Raw genomic sequence first — 22,657 nt, 5'->3', positions numbered from 1 at the left:
ATCTGGAGCTTCCCAAACGTCTGCAACGTCCCAGCATCTTTCAACCGTCCGTGGCTCCCAACGGCAGCGAGGGAAATCCATAAGCCAAACCGGCTTTCATCCGTGAAACAACTCCCCAAGCTCTTTTGGATTACAAGCAACAGAGAACCGTCCGTGAGCAGCTTCCAAACGTTCGTCATCCCCGAGCGTTTCTTCCCAGCTCATCCGCATTGCCCCCACGTATTCCATGCATTTCAGCTGCGTTCCAAGCTTCTCATCCAAGCATCATGGCATCCCATCCGCCAAGAAACGAAACCAAACCGTCCGCAAGCCATCTGCCTGTGTCGCTTCCATGTTCAACGCTCCCCACCCATTCGAATCGTCCCAGCAGCGTTCCAGCTTCCCCATCCAGTGAAGGTGTCTATAAAAGGAACCCAAGAGAGAGGAGCAAGGGAATCATCCGGTGGAGGAGAGGGGAGGTCACAGAGCGGTCCGAGAGAAGGCAGCCGCACGGGTTCATTCCTACACAGCCGACGGGAGAGGAGAAATCAGCCGGCGAGGAAGGAGAGAACCATCCGAAGGAGGAAGAGGAGGAAGCGAGGGGAGGTCACGGAACCAAGGAAGCCAACTTCTTTCCCAGCCGAGCGAGAGAGGAGAAGAGGCCACGGACGGGAGAAGAAGAAGAGAAGATTCAAGGAAAACAGAGTGCTCTGTTTCCTTGAGAGAAGAAAGATAAAAAAAGGGGTTTATGTTTATTTTATTTATTTTATGCTAATCCCTTTTATAAAATGTTTCCATTTCATATGAGTAGCTAAATCTTCTCTAGCTAAGGCTAGGGAAAAGCCTAGTATTTTCTTCATGTATTTCATTTAATCATCAATGGGATTTTAATGTTTTTGATTTAATTTATGGTGCAGGAAATTTATAAAAATTATTTCAACTTATATATTTTCTTTGATTTGTTATTTCCCCCGGGTATAACAAATGCTTAGAAATCTCTGTAGTTTAAAATAGAATTACTGTAACGCTGCCCATAAAACTAAATCTATTTAACTGAGATAATTGATGATTTTAGGAAAAGCATGATGAAATGCTAGGCTGAATCCTGATGCCTTAGTTATATTTTGTCAATCCGAATATTATTTAGCCTTTAGTTTTTGTTCACTGTCAAATCCTTGTGGATTCGATCTCGGTCTCACCGAGAATATTACTTTGCTACACCCTATACTTGGGGTATCCTACGTTTAATTTCCCTTTTTAAAAGAGCAAGATTAAAAGCGTAGCAAGTTTTTGGCGCCGTTGCCGGGGATTTGCAATGTGCGAACGAGAACAAGGCTGCAAATTTCAACTCTTTATTTATAGTTCTTCAATTTTTCTTTATTTTTAACACAGCTATTTCAAATCTTTTCAGATTCAAGGGCGACACAAAGCAGGACCAGTAACGAGGAAGATCAAGATCACATTTTTGGATTCCCGGAGTGAACGAACTCCGGCTGTGAGTATTTAAATTAATTTTCCTGTTTTGCTCATACTAGTCCTATTTTTCCTAGATTAGAATTTTACTCTTGTTTTAAAAAATTTATTATTAATTAAAATAATAAAATAATAAAAATAATAAATAAATAAAAAGAAAAAAAATTTAGCTAGTTTGCTTGATCAACTATTCAAATGCAATTTAATGTCATGACATAAAATGATAAAAATCTTCTTGATTGTTGCATATAGTATAAAGCATTTGCATAAAATAATCTAAGGGCTGAACCCATTAACAAGATAAGGTCGAGATTTCATTACTCGTCCTCAGCCCAAAAATCATCCAAGTGCATAAATATCCTAAGCCTAATTAAAATCAACTAGACGTTGGCCCCTAAGGATAATCGAGCTCAATAGGACGAAGACCACTAAAAGTTGCACCAATTTCGCTCTATGACCCCGGTCGATGTCTAGGCAAGCTTTGTCCCTTTAAGTGATTAAAGGGAGACAGTTTCTGTTCGAAGAAAGTGGGTTTTAAGTGGGACCTTTGCTATACGCATCGTGACCCCTCCACTTACCTGGGAGCTTACCTGGTCGACTAGGTTATTAGACCGGATTGGAGGCTTAAGTGTACTCTTCAACCCAGTTAGGAGCTGTCTAGAATTTTTAGGAAAACCTTAGAAATTGTTGGGTGATGCATGTTTTAATTAAACTTTTGTTTTGCTGTATTAGGGTGTTTGTGTAAAAAATAATAATAATAATAATAATAATAATAATAAAATAAAATAAAAAATAATAATTAAAAAAAAAACTTAGTATATGCGGTTGTGGCAAAGAGATAAAACGAATAGATTATTTCGAGTTGAATCAAAAGATAAAAATTTAATTATTCAAAATTCAAATAATCAAATGGAAGATAATGGTAGTAATCAGGGAGATAATGAATTTCAGGATGACTTACCTATTAGAACGCTTCGTGATTATCTACAACCCGCTAGGACCAGTACCCCATCCTGTATGGTTATTCCTACTGCTGCGGGAGCTTTTGACATGAAACCAGGAATAATCCAATTACTTCCAAAGTTTCACGGACTTGATTCTGAAAGTCCCTATTTGCATCTGAAAGAATTTGATGAAGTATGTTCAACACTTCATTTCAATGATGTCACTGAAGAGGTAGTTAAGCTTAAGTTATTTCCTTTTTCTTTAAAGGAAAAAGCTAAGTCATGGTTACACTCCTTAAGGCCCCGGACCATAGCTACCTGGCAAGAAATGACAAGAGAATTTTTAAAGAAATTCTTCCCAACATATAAAACAAACACACTTAGAAGAAATATCATGAACTTTGCACAAAAAGATGGAGAAATATTTTTTCAGTGTTGGGAAAGATTTAAGGACCTTCTCCTTGCTTGCCCACATCATGGATACGAAATTTGGAGAATCATCAGTTTCTTTTATGATGGTTTGACCTCCAATATGAGACAATTTGTGGAAATGATGTGTAATGGTGAATTTATGAATAAGGAACCAGAGGAAGCCTGGGACTATTTTGATCTGTTGGCAGAAAATGCACAGGCCTGGGATACAACAGATAAGAACGAAAAACCTCAAAAATCGACTAATACTAAAGGAGGAATGTATCATGTTAAAGAAGAAAATGATGTAAATTTAAAGATTGCTAATCTAACTAGGAAGGTTGAAGCCATTGAATTAAGCAGAGCCAATACAGGAAAGACACCTACTATAGATGAAAGTATTTGTGAAATCTGTGAGAGTAATGCACACTTAACCAAGGATTGTCCTACAATCCCCGCCTTCCAAGAAGTGTTGCATGATCAAGCGAATTTCACAAATGCTTATAAGAGACCATTTCCTGAAACATATAATCCTAGTTGGCGAAACCATCCTAATTTTAGTTGGAGACATGGACCCACTGCCAATGAATCTCAAGGGAATTCCATACCCTATGTGCCACCCCATAAGAGATCTCTTGAGGATACTTTGCAGGCATTCATGCAAGGGCAGACCCAGATAAATCAGAATACCATGCAGTCACTTCAAGAACTCAAAAATTCTGTAGGTAGAATTGAGGCTCAACTCAATGTTAGGGATAAAGGGACATTTCCAGCCCAACCTCAATCTAACCCAAAGGGTCAACATGAGGTCCATGAAGCAAGTTCATCCCAACCTAAATTTGAACAAGTTAAGTCTGTTACAACCCTTCGGAGTGGAAAAATAATTTACAAAGAAATTCCAACAAAAGATGACAAACCTAAAAAATCTATTGAAAAGAATGATGAAGATGATAATGAACAAAATGATCCAATACTGCATCACAAGATAGTTGCTCCATTTCCTCAGCGCTTGCTTGCAGCTAAAAAGGGAATACCTGATCAAGAAATTCTGGAAATCTTTAAACAAGTAAAGATTAACATTCCTCTATTAGATGCCATTAAGCAGATCCCATCTTATGCCAAATTTTTAAAAGATCTGTGTACTATAAAGCGAAAACTTTACGTACAAAAGAAAGCTTTTCTAACTGAACAGGTGAGTGCTATTCTCAAACACAACACCCCACCTAAATATAAAGATCCTGGTTGTCCTACCATATCTTGCATCATAGGAAACTTCAGGATACAACGAGCCCTTCTGGATTTAGGTGCTAGTGTTAACTTACTGCCCTATTCAGTTTATGAACAGTTAGGACTTGGTGAATTAAAACCCACCAAGGTTACTCTCCAACTTGCCGATCGATCTATAAAGATACCAAGAGGAATAGTCGAGGATGTACTTGTCCAAGTTGATAAATTCTATTTTCCAGTCGACTTCATAGTATTAGATACCCAGCCTGTCATGAATTGTACCACTCCAATACCTGTCATTCTAGGCCGCCCATTTCTAGCTACTTCCAATGCTTTAATCAACTGTCGAAATGGAATAATGAAAATGTCATTCGGGAATATGACTATAGATTTTAATATATTTAACATTTGTAAACAACCCGATAATGACAATGAAAATGATGAAATTCATGGAGTTAATCTGATCGACTCCATTGTAGAAGATGTTCTTGTCCCATCTCTTTCTTCTGATCCTTTAGAAACATGCCTCACTCATTTCGGAAATACAGATATCAACCAAAACTTTAGAGAAATCAGTGCTATATTAGATTCAGCTCCTTTGTTGGATACAGATAGGTGGAAATCTCGTTTTGAAGAATTGCCCACACACAACAATAGTCCTCTACCATCTAGTGTTCAAGCACCCAAACTTGAGCTAAAACCTTTACCATCTGAGCTAAAGTATGCATACCTTGGTCAAGAAGAGACCTTTCCTGTGATCATATCATCCCAACTCGAACAAAATCAGGAATTAAAATTATTAGAAATTCTCAAAGAGCATAAGGGAGCAATAGGGTGGACAATTGCTGATATCAAGGAAATTAGTCCCTCAATTTGCACTCATAGAATCCGCTTAGAAGCTGATGCCAAACCTTCTCGTCAACCTCAACGTCGATTAAACCCAAACATGAAGGATGTGGTTAGAGCAGAAGTTCTGAAACTTCTGGATGCGGGTATGATCTACCCAATTTCAGATAGTAAATGGGTAAGTCCAACTCAAGTGGTCCCAAAAAAATCTGGTGTTACTGTAGTCAAAAATGCCAACAATGAATTAGTTCCAACTAGGGTCCCCACTAGTTGGCGTGTATGCATTGACTATAGGAAACTTAATTCTGTCACTAGGAAGGATCATTTTCCTCTACCTTTTATTGATCAAATTTTAGAAAGGTTAGCGGGTCATAAATATTATTGCTTCCTAGATGGCTATTCAGATTACAACCAAATTGCAATTGATCCTGAAGATCAGGAAAAGACCACTTTTACATGTCCTTTTGGCACATTTGCTTACAAGAGAATGCCTTTTGGATTATGTAATGCTCCTGCAACCTTCCAAAGATGCATGCTCAGTATTTTTTCTGACATGGTTGAGCGTTTTTTGGAAGTCTTCATGGATGATTTTTCTGTTTTCGGCTCCTCTTTTGAAAACTGTATAGACTATTTAAGGCTAGTCTTAATTCGGTGTGAGGAGAAGAATCTAATCTTAAACTGGGAAAAGTGCCATTTCATGGTAACTAGGGGAATTGTTCTCGGGCATGTCATTTCATCTGAAGGAATTGAAGTAGACAAGGCTAAAATTGATTTAATTGCTAACTTACCCAACCCAAAAACTATCAAAGATATACGCTCATTTTTGGGTCATGCAGGATTTTATAGGAGATTCATTAAAGATTTTAGCTCAATATCTAAACCCTTATGTAATCTCCTTCAAAAGGAAACCCAATTTGTGTGGTCTGAAGAATGTCAAAGAGCTTTTGATAAACTTAAAAGCTTGCTGACCTCTGCTCCCATCATGCAACCACCTGACTGGTCACTTCCTTTTGAAATTATGTATGATGTTAGTGAATATGCAGTTGGGGTAGTTCTAGGGCAAAGAAAAGAAAGAAAGCCTTATGTTATTTACTATGCAAGTAAGACTTTAAATAGTGCACAAATGAATTACACCACTACGGAAAAAGAACTACTCGTCGTAGTATTTGCACTAGAAAAATTTAGGTCTTACTTGATTGGATCCAAAATCATTATCTACACTGACCATGCTGCCCTTAAGTACCTTCTTTCAAAAAAGGATGCTAAGGCGCGTTTGCTTAGGTGGATCCTTCTGCTCCAAGAATTTTTTCTAGAAATAAGAGATAAAAAGGGGGTAGAGAATGTAGTAGCTGATCACTTGTCCCATCTCACTTTTCCAGATTCCTTAGACAATTCACCCATAAAAGACACTTTTCCTGATGAGCAACTGTTTGAGATCACATCTTCACCCTGGTTTGCAGACATTGCAAATTTTCTAGTCACAGGTGAACTACCAAGTCATTGGAATAAACAAGACAAAAGAAAATTTTTGACTGAAATAAAAAATTTTTTCTGGAATGATCCTTATCTTTTCAAATATTGCCCAGATCAAATTATTAGGAGATGTGTACCTAATGACGAATTTATTAGTGTCATTTCCTTTTGTCATTCTGAAGCTTGCGGTGGTCATTTTTCTGCTAAGAAAACGGCTGCAAAAATTTTACAGTGCGGTTTCTATTGGCCCACCTTGTTTAAAGATTCCCATAACTTTTGCAAAGCTTGCGAGCGTTGTCAAAAGTTAGGTGGGATAACTCATAGGAATATGATGCCCCTCAACCCAATTTTAATTATCGAAATATTTGATTGTTGGGGAATAGATTTTATGGGCCCATTTCCTCCTTCATTCGGAAATTTGTACATCTTAGTAGCTGTAGATTATGTCTCCAAATGGATTGAAGCAATTTCTTGCAAACATAATGACCACAAAACTGTTTTAAAATTTTTAAAAGAAAACATTCTTTCTAGATTTGGAACGCCTCGAGCCATCATCAGTGATGGGGGTTCACACTTCTGTAATAAGCCTTTTGAGGCTTTAATGCGAAAATATGGGATCACCCATAAAGTCGCCACCCCTTATCATCCAGAGACAAGTGGACAAGTTGAAGTATCAAATCGATCAATTAAGAATATTCTGGAACAAACGGTTAACCCAAATCGCAAAGACTGGTCTTTGCGTTTAACTGATGCACTTTGGGCTTATCGTACTGCTTTTAAAACTCCGATTGGTATGTCTCCGTACCGTCTTATTTTTGGTAAACCGTGTCATTTGCCTGTGGAATTGGAGCATAGGGCATACTGGGCTATTAAGAGATTTAATTTTGATATGGATAAAGCTAGTTCACTACGCAAACTTCAACTTAATGAACTAGAGGAAATCAGGAATGAAGCATATGAGAATGCTCGAATTTATAAGCATAAAATGAAAGTCTTTCATGATAGAAATATTATAAGGAAAACATTTGAGCCTTCCCAGAAAGTTCTATTGTATAATTCAAGACTTCATTTATTTCTAGAAAAATTGAGATCTAGGTGGACTGGTCCATTTATAGTTAAAACTGTTTATCCGTATGGAACCGTTGAGATAGAGAATCCAAACACCGGTAATATTTTTAAAGTAAATGGCCAACGTTTGAAGTTATTTTTGGACAACTTTACCCCAGAAGTTGAATCGACCAATCTGGGAGATCCTGTTTATCAGGATTGATCTCTATATCTGCTAGAGATCCTCTGTTTGTACATAATTTTTCTTTCTTTCATATGACAATTGGTGAGCAACAACAATGTGCAGTCATTCTATCAGGTAAATTCTAACCTTCAGCCTTATTATCCTTCATACAATCATATTTAATGCATTCATGTTGAAACATTGGGGACAATGTTCAATTTAAGTTGGGGGGAGAGATTACTATATTTTTTTTTTATATATCATACCAATTGTCATATATTTAAAAAAAAATCTCTATTTAAAAAATATATATATTTATAAATAAAAAAATAATACAAAAATAATAATAATAGTAATAATAATAACAAAAATATATTTTGTTGCATTTAATTACCACTTTAATTTTCTAAGCAAATAAACATGTGCAGCTATTAAGGCAAGGAGCGCATTATGATTTATCAGAGACCTATTACTAGATCCCCACATAAGTATTCAATGACAATAGGAAGGCCTCAGGAGTTTACTTGTTTTACCTACTTGTTTGTTGATCTTATTCGCAAGAGAAGTACGAGTGTCCTTGTCTTAAAGTTCATGATTTGGTTTTCACATAAAGATTGAGTTTGAAATTCCCGGCTAGATCGCCTGGGTGCCTTATGTTCTGACCTTGGTTGACCTATAGTCACAATACAGTCACGTTACATATGTATATATATATATATATATAAAAAAAAAAAAGAAAGAGAGAGAGAAATAATACAGTTTGTCTTCACTGAGTAACCGGGCCTCTTGCCTACAAAGCAGCGAGTGTTCGCGTAAAAAGGTGAAAATGACTGAAATAAGTGACTAGTCTGGCCTCATGGCGTAGTCTGGTTCAGGTAATTAAGTCCGAGGGGTGTTTCACCTAATGCCTTGAGCCAACTGGATCAAGAGTCATTGACCCAAAGCTCGTTACATGGACCTTACTAGAGCCTAATGGAGTTGGACTGTTGTAGTCACTATATAAAAAATATATATATATATATATATAAATAAAAAAATAAAAAATAAAAATAAATTAAACATGAGTAAGTTAGTTAAACTTAAACCAAGTGACATGTGGATGACTGGTTTGACTCATTGTTTTAGAACTCTGTGTACCTGGAATGTCTAGTTGGGATTGATAGCTTCATTTCTATATGCGAACCGTTCTGGATAAATAACATGTGGTATTCGGAAAATTTAGTGGATCGGGAGCTAACAAATGGTAGTTAATACTTGTGAATTTGAGTAGTGCACCTAGAACTCAAAGGGTACTCAATTGTGGTGGAGGTATAGGTATTCTGAGATGTCACATTTACATTTGCCTTAAGGGTTGCTATGTTTTAAAGTATTTTCTAACTTAAAAACGATGTTTGTGGGTAACATCACTGCAAACCCTCACGAGACAACACTCGTCCACTAGGGGTAACCTAGAGGTTTAACGGCTTGTTGCACGTGCTAAGTGCAATCGTAATACTCTACGAAAGTGAGTATTTATTTTAATTCATGCATATTGATATATATATATTAATAAAATAAACAATAATTTTGCACCCTCATTTTATCATTTTCACACTAAATTGCTAGAGACTAGCAATAAGTTAGTTGGGGGGTGGACCCAAGAAAAAGTTGAGTCGACCCAACTGAACCTTGAGTCGACCCAAAGAAATGTTGGGTCGACCCAAGTGAAGGAAGGCTGAATTGCAAGTTTCTGTGGTTCTGAGAGGGTCGACCCAAGAAAAGTTTGAGTCGACCCAAGTGAAAGTTGGGTCGACCCAAGGACAGGTTTAGCCGATCCAAACACGGGCAGAAGCATAACGGCTAGTTCTGCAGAAGTACTTTTTATCCTTCCAACAGTGAGTAACGGCTAGTTTTTGAATTCTAACCATTGGGGCTTGTCCAATGGATGAAGAAAACTATTTAAAGTGGCACTATTCATCAGAGAGAACATTCTTTCCAAAGAATATCAAAGTGTACACAAGAAAGAGAAAGTGCCCTAATCTTCTTCATTCAAGTGCTTCATTCAAGAGTCAAAAGAAAGTGGTTGAGCAAATTCAAAGAATCATTAAGAGCTCCATCCACCCTTGAAGAGTGAAGCATCATTGACAAAGAAGAGAGAAGTCACATCAAGCGATAACTATTCTCTAAACTCTTCTTTGTAGATTATATTGTTATATTTGCTCATCTAGGAGCTTAAATCTTCTTTCTTTGTTTATTAAACTCCTTGTAAAGGTTAGTTGGTTAGCCCGCAAAACCAACGGAATAGGTTGATTGGTGAACCCGTAAAACCAATTGTAAAGGTTCGTTGGTGAGCCCGTAAAACCAACATAGGTTTTTGGTGAACCCGAAAAACCAAAGTGTTAAAGATTTTTGGATTGTGAGCCCGGAAAACAATCCAACTGTAATCCGCGGAATTATAGTGAATTTCCAAAGGGTCGCTTGGGAAGTGGACGTAGGTGCTAAGGAGAGCACCGAACTACTATACTTCTTGTGGTTTGTATTGTGATTTGTTTATTTCACTAACTCATCAATTAACATAAGTAAGATAGTTAAAATTAAGAGAAACCAATTCACCCCCCCCCCCTCTGGGCTTGTCACCTTGGGCAATAAGTGGTATCAGAGCAAGGTGCTCCAATAGTACTCATTGATCTCACAATCAAGAGTTAAAGATTATGACAACCCAAGTGGGATGTTCTATGAGTGAGGGGCAATCCACAAATAGACCACCTCTATTTAATGGCACAAACTACACATATTGGAAAGCTAGGATGAGGATATTCATTCAAGCTTTAGACTATGAATTATGGTACATCATTACTAGAGGACCACACACACCCACACTTAATATAGAGGGCACTATCATACCCAAACCAGAAATGGATTGGAATGAAAGTGATAGAAGATTGGCATAGTTAAATGCAAAAGCAATTAATGTACTTTACTGTTCATTAGATGTAAGTGAATTTAATAGAATATCTACTTGCGTCTCTGCAAAAGAAATTTGGGACAAACTTAAGGTCACTCATGAAGGGACTAATCAAGTTAAGGAGTCAAAAATAAACATATTAGTACACAAGTATGAATTGTTTAAAATGGAATCCATTGAGTCCATAACTGATATGTTTACTCGTTTTACTGAAATTATAAATGGGCTTAAGAGTTTAGGAAAGTCTTATACTAACTCTGAATTGGTGCGAAAAATTCTCAGGTCTCTACCAAGAGTTTGGGAGGCTAAGGTAACTGCAATTCAGGAAGCTAAGGACCTCAACACACTGAAATTAGAGGAACTTCTAGGATCACTCATGACCCATGAGTTGACCATGAGGCAAAATTCTGAAGATGAGGTCAAGAGAAGAAAGCCCATTGCCCTAAAGTCTACCTCCTCTAAACAACAAACTGAGTCGGAAGATTCAGATGATGATGAATTGGATGAAGAAGGAATGGCTATGCTTGGAAGAAAATTCAGAAAGTTTATGAGAGGTAAAAATGGATTTCATAAAAAGAAACCCTTCTTCAAAGGTAGCTCAAGCAAAGAAAAGGGTAAGGACAAAGAAAAGAAAAAAGAAACTCCTATTTGTTATGAGTGTAACAAATCCGGGCATTATAAGATAGATTGCCCTGAATTGAAATGGATGGCAAGAAAACTGAAAAAGAAGAACTTCATGGCTGAATGGAGTGAAAGTGAAGAGTCAAGTTAAGAAGAGGAAGATCATCAAGAGACGGCCCAAATGTGTCATATGGCCAATGACGATAAGGTAGATTCTGAACTTGAATGTGATTTTACTGTTGATGAATTACATGATGCATTTTTAGAACTAATAGAAGAACATAAAAAACTAATCAATAAAAATAAAGTTCTAAAAGAAGAAAATCAATCTCTTATCAAAGATAAGTTAAAACTATCTCATAACTATGAAACATTAAGTAGGAAACTCACAAATAAAACCAAGAATCTATTTGCTAAAAATGTCAAGTTAAAAGAAGATACTGAAAAATATAAATCCTTAGTAGATAAGTTTACACTTAGTTCAACCAAATTAAATATGATTCTTGATAGTCAAAAAGCTTTATATATGATAAGGCTGGATTAGGTTATAAAACAAATAGGAAACAAAAATACTTAAAGAACATTTTTGTTAAAGCTAAAAATGAAAATATTACTTGTCATTGCTGCAATAAATTAGGACATAAAGCATATGAATGTAACTATAGAAAGTCCAGTCAAAACAAATTGAGTAATAATCATAAGATTAAATTCAAGAAAGTTTGGGTTCCAAAAGGAACATCAAGTACTAACCCTAAAGGACCCAACATAGTTTGGGTACCTAAAGCTCTTTCTTGATCTTTATTGCAGGGATGTCTTGCAGCTAATAAAGAGAAAAAACGATGGTATCTAGATAGCGGCTATTCAAGACACATGACCGGTGACGTAGACCAATTTGTCACCTTGGAATCAAAGAAGGGTGGAGTAGTAACCTATGGAGACAATGGTAAAGGGCATATCATTGGAAAGGGTAAAATTTTTATTACTCCATCCATTTTTATAGAAAATGTCTTATTAGTTAAGGGTTTGAAACATAACCTGCTTAGCATAAGTCAATTTTGTGATAAAGGATTTAAAGTCACATTTGAAGCATCAGTATGCATAATCACAAATCCTAAAGATAATAGCATTGTACTTGTAGGACAAAGGCAAAGAAATATTTACTTGGTAGATCTTCATGACTTAGGCAAAAAAAATGGATTATGCTTAATTACTAATGAAGAAAAGAAAAATGAAACAAGTTGGCTTTGGCATCGTAGACTAGGACATGCTAGTATGGAATTAATATCAAAACTAGTCAAGAAGGAATTAATAAAAGATGTGCCAGAACTGATTTTTGAAAAAGACAAAATCTGTGGACCATGCTCATTAGGAAAACAAACTAAATCATCTTTCAAATCAAAGAATATAGTATCAACAACTAGGCCTTTTGAACTCATACATATGGATTTATTTGGACCCACTAGAACTGCGAGTCTAGGAGGGAAGAAGTATGGACTAGTTATTGTGGATGATTTTTCAAGATATACATGGGTTTCATTTTTGGCACATAAGAATGAAGCATTTTCAGAATTCTTGAAACTTTATAATAATATCATAAATGAAAAGAAGCTCACCTTAATAGCAATTCAAAGTGATCATAGCACTGAATTTGAAAATCAACACTTTGAAGAATTTTGCAATAAAAATGGTATTTCACATCAATTTTCAGCACCTAGAATGCCTCAACAAATTGGGGTTGTTGAAAGAAAAAATAGGACATTGGCAGAAATGGCACGCACAATGTTGTGCGAGTCAAATCTTCCAAAGTACTTTTGGGCTGAAGCTATAAGCACTGCTTGCCATATTCTAAATCGGGTTTTAATACGACCAATAACCAAGAAAACTCCTTATGAACTTTGGAAAAATAAGAAACCAACTGCTAAATATCTTAGAGTATTTGGATGTAGATGTTTCATTTTAAACAATGGCAAGGAGAATTTACGTAAATTTGATGCCAAGTCAGATGAAGGTATCTTCTTAGGATACTCCACATCTAGCAGGGCATACAGAGTATTTAATAAAAGAACTCTTGTAGTGGAAGAGTCAGTTAATATCATATTTAATGAGTCTGATAGTGAGTCTGCTAGAAAAGAAAATATTCTTGATGATGATGCAGGAATTATCGACTTTGAAAAGTTGAATATTGATGACGTGCCAATTCAAGATAAGGGAGATGATTGCGTGCCACCACAATCTCAAAACTTGCCAAAGGAATGGAGGTATGCATATGGACACCCTAAAGACTTAATCATTGGTGATCCATCTCAAGGGATAAGAACTCGATCATCTCTTAGAAATTTAAATGATTATCTTGCTTTTGTTTCACAATTAGAACCTAAGACTTATGAAGAAGCTGAAAAAGATACTAATTGGATAAATGCCATGCAAGAAGAATTAAATCAATTCAAAAGAAGTAATGTATGGACATTAACTGAAAGACCAAAGCATAATTCAGTAATTGGAACAAAATGGATCTTTAGAAATAAATTAGATGAAAATGGATTAGTTATAAGAAATAAAGCTAGACTTGTAGCTAAGGGATACAATCAAGAAGAAGGAATAGATTTTGATGAAACATTTGCTCCTGTAGCTAGATTAGAGGCCATTAGACTACTTCTAGCATTTGCATGTTTCATGGATTTCAAATTGTATCAAATGGATGTAAAAAGTGCATTCTTAAATGGTTTTATTGAGGAAGAAGTATATGTAGAGCAACCTCCTGGTTTTGAGAATCATGAATTGCCAAATCATGTGTTTAGACTACATAAGGCATTATATGGATTAAAGCAAGCACCTAAGGCTTGGTATGATCGATTAAGCAAATTTCTGCTTAATAATAACTTTAATAGAGGAAATGTAGATAAAACACTATTTCTCAAAAGAAAGGACAAAAATCTATTAGTGGTACAAATATATGTAGATGACATAATCTTTGGTGCCACAAATGATACTCTTTGCAAAGAATTTTCTGATTTAATGCATGGAGAATTCGAAATGAGTTTGATGGGAGAACTAAGTTTCTTTCTAGAATTACAAATCAAACAAACTAAAGAAGGCATTTTCATTCATCAAACTAAGTATACAAAGGAAATACTAAAGAAGTTTGGGAATGAAAATCATAAGGGAGTAGGTACTCCAATGAATCCTACTAGTAAGCTAGACAAAGATGAAAAAGGGAAGAGTATTGATATTAAGCTTTATAGAGGACTAATTGGATCCTTACTCTACCTTACTGCTAGTAGACCAGACATCGTATTTAGTGTAGGAATATGTGCTAGATACCAATCAGATCCTAAGGAGTCACATCTAAGTGCTGTTAAAAGAATCCTTAGATATTTAAGAGGAACTACGAATATAGGATTATGGTACTCAAGAGACTCCTGTCTAGATTTGCTTGCATACTCAGATGCTGATTTTGCTGGATGCAAATTAGATAGGAAGAGCACTAGTGGTACATGTCAATTCTTAGGAAACAACTTAGTATCATGGTTTAGCAAAAAGCAGAATTCAGTGGCACTGTCAACAGCTGAAGCTGAATATATAGCTGCTGGTAGTTGTTGTGCTCAAGTACTATGGATTAAGCAACAACTAGAGGACTATGGAGTTAAGCTAGATAATATTCCTATTAAGTGTGATAATACTAGTGCCATCAATCTTACTAAAAATCCGGTTCAGCATTCTAAAGCCAAACACATAGAAATACGATATCATTTTATTAGGGATCATGTGCAAAATGGAAACATATGTATTGAGCATATATACACTGAAAAACAATTAGCCGACATATTCACAAAACCCTTGAGTGAAGATAGATTCTGCACACTAAGGAGGGAATTAGGCATATGTGATCCTTTTTATTGAAGAGATATAAAAGGGAGCAAGCTGTCTCATGATACATTCCTCCCATTTCTAAAAACTCATGAAACATGAGTCAAACTTGTCATCTATAGATTTCCTACTCATGTATCATTGTTCCAGAAAGAATTTATAAGGATTGGAAGCAAGAAAATTTTTAGAAGCAAAAAGGAATAAAAAAAAAAATTCTGAACTTGGGTCGACCCAACCCAGAATAGGGTCGACCCAACGTTGAGTCGACCCAAGAAAATTCTTGAGTCGACCCAACGTCGGGACCCCACTGTTAAAAGGGGGACCCGAGAGCTCTTTTAAGGCACTGTTTGCCCTTGTCCTCTTCTGAAAACCCTATTCCCCACTCTCCAAACTCCTCCAATCATCTCCAAACAGTAGATTACTTTAAGATCTTGGAGAAATGGGACCCAAAAGAGCCGTAGCCAAGAGATCCGGAAGAGTCTCACGGATCCAACATGAGGAAAGACATGCTACGGAACCATCTACAGTGTCTCCACAACATGAGGCACGTGCAGAGCCACCTCCTCCTCCTTCCCCCTCAGTAATACTTGCAAGATTTGCGGGGAGACCAGTTACAATGGGAAGAAGGATCCATTCCGATTTCTTTGATCAAGAAGGGTTCCGTTTGAGGGAATGGATCCAAAGGCAAGGTTGGGAGTATCTTTGCTCCCTAGATGTGATGATCTACCCCGGATTGTTCGGAAATTCTATGCCTTCCGCAAAACTGGAATGGGAGGGCTTATTTCGGAAGTTTGAGGAGTTAGGGTTCGAGTTTCCGAGGAGAGTTTGAGTGAGCTACTTCATCTTCCATGTGAAGGAGCCACTCCAGAAAAGCCTGAAAATAAGATGAGAGCCCTACAGTTGATAATGGAAAATGAAAACTTCGATTTTTTCGAGAAGGTAATAGCTAGCTCTCTTTCTGCTGAAATGAGGTTATTGCTCAGTATCATAAATAGGATTTTATTTCCGAAGAGCGGGAGATTCGATCTCATCACAGAGCGAGATCTAGTAGTGATGGAGCATATTATTCAGGGTATTCCCCTGAATCTCCCGGCCATGATCCTGAGGCAGATGAGGAAGGTGATCTGCAACTCCAGAGTATCTCTGCCTTATGGTATGATACTCACCTTGATCTTCCGACGGCACGACATATCTGTCGAGGGGGAGATCTCCAGACAGCTACTTCATACTGATACATACACTGCACGATCACTTATACGCATGGGCTATGAGAAAGTGAACGGGCAGTGGGTTCATACTGGAGCAGGGATTCAGGGTGATGCACCAGAGGGTGATGCACCAGATATTGGAGACCCTATCCCTGAGGATGAGGAACATATGGATCATCCTACTGCACCTTCAGAGGCTGGACCTTCGTCATCTGTTCCTGCGGGAGACACAGATGAGTATTGGAGTAGGATGACTGAGCTTATATCAGCTCAGATGAGGATTTTCTCTGATAGGCTGACGAGCAGACTCGATGTCATGACTGCTGAGATCAGTGATCTGAGAGAGCAGATAGGAGCTCTACGAAGAGAGAGAGAGGTTCATCGACCATCTGTGCCACAGGCAGCTGAGTCAGAGATTTTGGCACAGAGTCATCCAGCTCATCGTGCTCCACGGCAGACTCAGTCTCATCAGGCTCGACCTCCCCTCGCCACGTACACTAGGAGGATGAGGACTAGATCCCAGCCATTAGATACTCCCTAGGCTGATATTAGTATTTCTGTTTAGAGACTAGGATAGGTATCTAGTTCTCATATGTATTTTATGTTTATCATGTACTTTGAACTTTGATTGAGGAACATTGTATTTGCTTTTGTTTTTAGCATTATTGTACTAAAATGTTCCTATTTTGATCAATGAAGTTTGAATGTTTGTCACTTATTGTATCTATTCCCATGCACCTATTTGATGATAACAAAAAGGGGGAGAAGTAAAGAAAGAGAAATAAGTTGTGTAAGAAAAGAGAAATAACTTGTAAAACAAATTGAAAATTATAATGAGAAAGCATATACATTTTAGGGGGAGCAATTTGTAACAATGAGAATAATCAAATCTAAAATTTCTATTAAATTTAAGAATTTGGCACATAGAATTTCAGAATTTGGCACGCACCTTTCACACCTCGATACATAACCTGAAACTCATGCTTTATCTCGAATTTTTGGAGTTTCATCTTTAATGAAATATAAATGAAAGGGGGAGCAATTCAAAAAGTTAAATTGGAAATATTTGAATGATATAGGGGGAGACTTCACTCTCATATTTGAAAAGCTGAAATTCAGCAACTTGAGCCCTGTTAAAACTAATCTTAAGATAAGTATCAATAGGCTCATACTCTATATTTTGTAATCATCAAAAAGGGGGAGATTGAGGATGATAGTGTTATTTTGATGATTAACAAGCAATAATCGAGAGTATGTTATAAGTTAAATTGATACTTCATTTATAAGTCTGTCACTCTCAGTATATTTGTATAAATGCATTTCATTATTTATTTGGATGAATCTAACCTTGAGATGCAGCAAAGTGTGGATTGAGTCGACCCCAAGGTTGATTGGGTCGACCCCGGCACATCAAGAAAGCATTTGGCACACTTCTGCAAAAATGGCACAGATGAACAGTAAGTTGGGTCGACCCAAGGAAAGCATGAGTCGACCTAAACATCAAGCTTCTCAACAACTCAGAAAATAGTTCTCTGGAAATACTGAGAGGGTCGACCCAAGATAAAGTTGAGTCGACCCAAGCTTGAGTCGACCCAAACCCTGAGTGGGTCGACCCAAAGGCAAGACAGAACAGATGACAGAAAAGGTTCTCTGGAAATCCTGAGAGGGTCGACCCAAGAAGAAGTTGAGTCGACCCAACTGAACCTTGAGTCGACCCAAAGAAATGTTGGGTCGACCCAAGTGAAGGAAGGCTGAATTGCAAGTTTCTGTGGTTCTGAGAGGGTCGACCCAAGGAAAGTTTGAGTCGACCCAAGTGAAAGTTGGGTCGACCCAAGGGCAGGTTGAGCCGACCCAAACACGGGCAGAAGCATAACGGCTAGTTCTGCAGAAATACTTTTTGTCCTTCCAACAGTGAGTAACGGCTAGTTTTTGAATTCTAACCATTGGGGCTTGTCCAATGGATGAAGAAAACTATTTAAAGTGGCACTATTCGTCAGAGAGAACATCCTTTCCAAAGAATATCAAAGTGTACACAAGAAAGAGAAAGTGCCCTAATCTTCTTCATTCAAGTGCTTCATTCAAGAGTCAAAAGAAAGTGGTTGAGCAGATTCAAAGAGTCATTAAGAGCTCCATCCACCCTTGAAGAGTGAAGCATCCTTGACAAAGAAGAGAGAAGTCACATCAAGCGATAACTATTCTCTAAACTCTTCTTTGTAGATTATATTGTTATATTTGCTCATCTAGGAGCTTAAATCTTCTTTCTTTGTTTATTAAACTCCTTGTAAAGGTTAGTTGGTTAGCCCGCAAAACCAACGGAATAGGTTGATTGGTGAACCCGTAAAACCAATTGTAAAGGTTCGTTGGTAAGCCCGTAAAACCAACATAGGTTTTTGGTGAACCCGAAAAACCAAAGTGTTAAAGATTTTTGGATTGTGAGCCCGGAAAACAATCCAACTGTAATCCGCGGGATTATAGTGAATTCCCAAGGGGTCGCTTGGGGAGTGGACGTAGGTGCTAAGGAGAGCACCGAACTACTATACTTCTTGTGGTTTGTATTGTGATTTGTTTATTTCACTAACTCATCAATTAACATAAGTAAGATAGTTAAAATTAAGAGAAACCAATTCACCCCCCCCCCCCCCTCCTGGCTTGTCACCTTGGGCAACTTGTATCAATGAACTAAAAGCTCCCCCTATCTTATCCAAATAAATGCCAAATGAATTTTAGCTTTGCTCCCCCTTACTCTTGTATTTCATTCAAACAAAATTTTCAAAAGTTTTGTATCAAGGCAAGAGTTTCAAGTCATGTATCGAGGCAAGAAAAATCTCTATTATTATGTGCCAGAATTTAGATTTTCTCTTCTTCTTCTTCTTTTTTTTTTTGTCACATGTCTCCCCCTTAAGTATATAATACATGTCTCCCCCTTAAGTACGCAACATATATCTTTTATATTTTCTCTCCTATTATATTTTCTCTCCTATACAGTTTTTCTTATAGAATTTGCTTTTAGTTTCTCTCTTATATTTTCTCCCCCTTTTTGTCATCATCAAAAAGAATGAATAATAATGAAATGGATAGCATTGTAATGACAATCACAAAGATCATAGCTTAAGAGAAGCATTGTATTTCATCTATGCCAAAAGCACAAACTACCACAAAGAGCAAATACAAGTCAAAACAAATACATAATCTAGGAGACACTTTAAGAACACACTTCATGATAATGCTTTAGAGTTAATCAGCTTTAACATAATCAACATATTTCAATCTAAACTGATTTATATTCAATTCAAGGCATAAAGCATTATGAGCATATACTCAGATATTTCTCTTCCTTTTTGACAACATTAAAAAGGTTGCAAAATAATGAAACATTAAGCACAAGACAATATTTTATTCAATGCATGTCAGATTATTGCAAGAATATGAATCATGTGACTTAAGGCAATAATGTCAGGGCAAGAAAATGAGTATAGAACGGAGCCAATTAAGGTAGTTTCAAAATTATGATAAGATCACATCAAATTTGATACCATTCTTTTAAAGTTCTTTTACTTCACATCAATATCATTAAAATCAAGCATGAAACATTTGGCTTTAAAAATGAGACATACGAGCCAGAAGAGATCTCTAAATATAGATTCCAAAGATAGTTTTCAAATCAAGTCTAGATGAAATCTTTTTATTTAACGTTTTTTTTTTAATACATTAAGTATACAACAACATGAGAGCAATCTTTTTCCAGTATAAGATAAAGATCGAAACTTATATACTTAAAAAACATAAGATCATGTTGAATCATTAATTCTTAATGACTTCAAAGTTCTTTTATGATATAAAAATATTTGGGCACATATACCAAAACATGAATTTATGCAATATATGATACATAAAATTCAAAGCTCTGAGAGTTCTTTTAGAGCTCTTTTAAAGACTTTCTTTTACTCCTTTAAAGATTATAGCATCAAAATCAATTAGAATGAATTGGCTCAGGATTGAAACACTAAGGTGTATGCTAATAAGACTCATTAGTAGATTCCAAAATAAATTTTCGATAATAAGACAAATGGAATCCTTTTCAATTAGTTTTCAAAACAAATGATTTACCAATTAAACGCAAATGAAAATTCAACTTTCAAAAGATATTCAATAAATCACAAAGTCTAATACCAAAATATGCTTAAATTTGATATCAGTTTTAGATCAGTTAGACATTAAAAAAATACTAAAAGTTCTTTGCCAAATTTATATAGAGTAACCTTTAATGATTTAGCTTTAAGAAAATTCATTTCTCTTTCATTTATGTAAGGCTCTTGATATTAATTCATGCTTTGTAAGTAAAGTGGTTAAATTTAGAAATTGACAAGAATGATTATGAATTAAACATAAAACATTCAAAGTATGCATCAAATGTAAGTGACTTTTGAAAAAGATGCAGAATGCAAGGAGATTGAATATTTAAGGCTTTCCCTCAAAAGATACATTCTTCTTTAAATATTCTTTTCTTTTATTGAATTTCATATTTTAATGATAAGCATGAATGAACTGAATTTTTGTGATATAGAGTGATCTAGAGTTTTTCAAAATTTATAGCAATCACTCTTTTAAGTCTTTCAAGAACAAGTTATGCTTCCTCTTAACTTTTGAGAATATGCACTGAAATATTAATCTGAAAATAATTCTTTTGAAGCTTAAATTTCTTTCAAAAGCAATTACATTTTTTTTTCTTTATGAATCATTTGAATGAGCTAAAATATTACTAGCCTTAAGATCATTCACTCTCCTCTAAAAATAGCTTTTTCTCTTAATGATAGAAGCACTTAATTATGTAGGAGAAAAGCATATAGAAAATCTTTCAAATGTATATTTATAAAATTCAATTTCTTAGTCATGTTTTCTTAGCAATGTATACATGTAGCACAATAAATCTTTTTAATATCAAAACAAAATCATATGTTAAGAACTATTTGTTCGCAATCAAGATTATTGAAAAACACATCATTTAGACCAATTTCAGTATACTTATAAGACAGAAAACGATATGTTTCATATACGTATCGGAGCAAACAACCAAGGCATCAAAATTAATTCTATTTTTCTTAACTGTAGTTTTCATCTAGGAATCATATTGAGTTGTTTTCCAAAATGAAGCAATCATTGAAGAATATAATGAAAGTTACAAAAATGCAATGATAGAAGAATTTTAAATTAAGTTTAAGCTTTTATACAAAATCAGATTCTAAATTTCATAAAAATTTTCAAGAAAACTTTCAAGATTATAATTTGAGATATGCATCTTCTACATTGTAGCTCATCTTAAGTTATTAAGATTGAAAACACATATTTCAAAAGTATTAGAACACATTCAGAATCTTTGTAATTAACATTTAATTTTGGCACAAATTGAAGCAATTTAACAAGTATCAAGATATTATGTACCAATGTTAGGCAAGATAAAAGATAAATCAGAATCAATTCATTTTGTCTAATTTGCAAATTCAAATTATTCTTTTCTTTTATTTTTCAAAATATATTCACTAAAACAAAATGATGTTGTTGTTGGTAATAACATGTTTCAATCAAATTTTATAGGCATGAAGCATTACAAGTTATATTTAGGAAAGATCTTTGTTATTTGAATATTGAAAACACATAATTCAAAACATTATGTCACATGCAAAACATAATATGCATTAAGTCATAACATCATGTATTAAAACATTAAGAGCAAGCATGTCAAGGATCAAAATCAATTCTTTTCAAATAAACTCTCCCTATTTATATATAATTCTACACTGATTTTATCCTTAAGGTATGTTTTCAAGTGATCGAAACTTCATTTGGCTTTTCACAAGCTTCTTATATACTTTCGTTTATCTTGTCATTCATTTTCTCATTTTTGAATTTCTTCCTTTAAGCACTTAGTGAACATTCTGATCTTCATTTCCTTTTTGTTTTACTTTTCTATGCTTTATACTCTATTTGCTCCCTATCCAGTGAAGTTGGAAGGGGCACGAGGTACTACCACTAGCCTCCCTCTTGACACCATTCCTATGATGAGCAATATAGAAAGGTTAAATCATTCTCTTTAAAAATATTCACTCCAAACTCTTCCTGTTTAAATATAATTAATTACGGATTTTATTTCTTCCAAAAGAATGCTCACACAAGTCTCACAAATATGCTGAATATATTATGCTTGCTCTGCTTTTTTCTTAAGATTGGAGTATTTACTTAGCTTTTACTTCTCCTGAACAATGTTCATTTTCTTTTTCTTTATCTCTCTCTCTTTTTGTTATTTTCAAGTAATTACATGAAAGAGCAGAATAAAAAATTAATCTAATATGCTGCATATAAATGTATATCATGCAAACAGCATTTTCATTATGCCCAATGATTCATAGCTTATCACAAGTTATTTTGAATTAGAGAT

General features: G+C 35.5%; 1 non-coding gene across 1 annotated transcript; it reads right to left on the bottom strand.

The window, feature by feature from the left end:
* Nucleotides 1–2,772: 2,772 nt before the first annotated feature.
* Nucleotides 2,773–2,879, bottom strand: LOC120105644. The gene has a single exon (XR_005507993.1). It is a non-coding gene; the product is annotated as a small nucleolar RNA R71 (small nucleolar RNA).
* Between the last annotated feature and the right edge of the window lie 19,778 nt (nt 2,880–22,657).

This window comes from Phoenix dactylifera, unplaced genomic scaffold (genome assembly GCF_009389715.1).
Source record: "Phoenix dactylifera cultivar Barhee BC4 unplaced genomic scaffold, palm_55x_up_171113_PBpolish2nd_filt_p 000332F, whole genome shotgun sequence".
In the NCBI taxonomy this organism is placed as follows: domain Eukaryota; kingdom Viridiplantae; phylum Streptophyta; class Magnoliopsida; order Arecales; family Arecaceae; genus Phoenix; species Phoenix dactylifera.
This window is presented reverse-complemented; position numbering and strand designations above follow the sequence as displayed.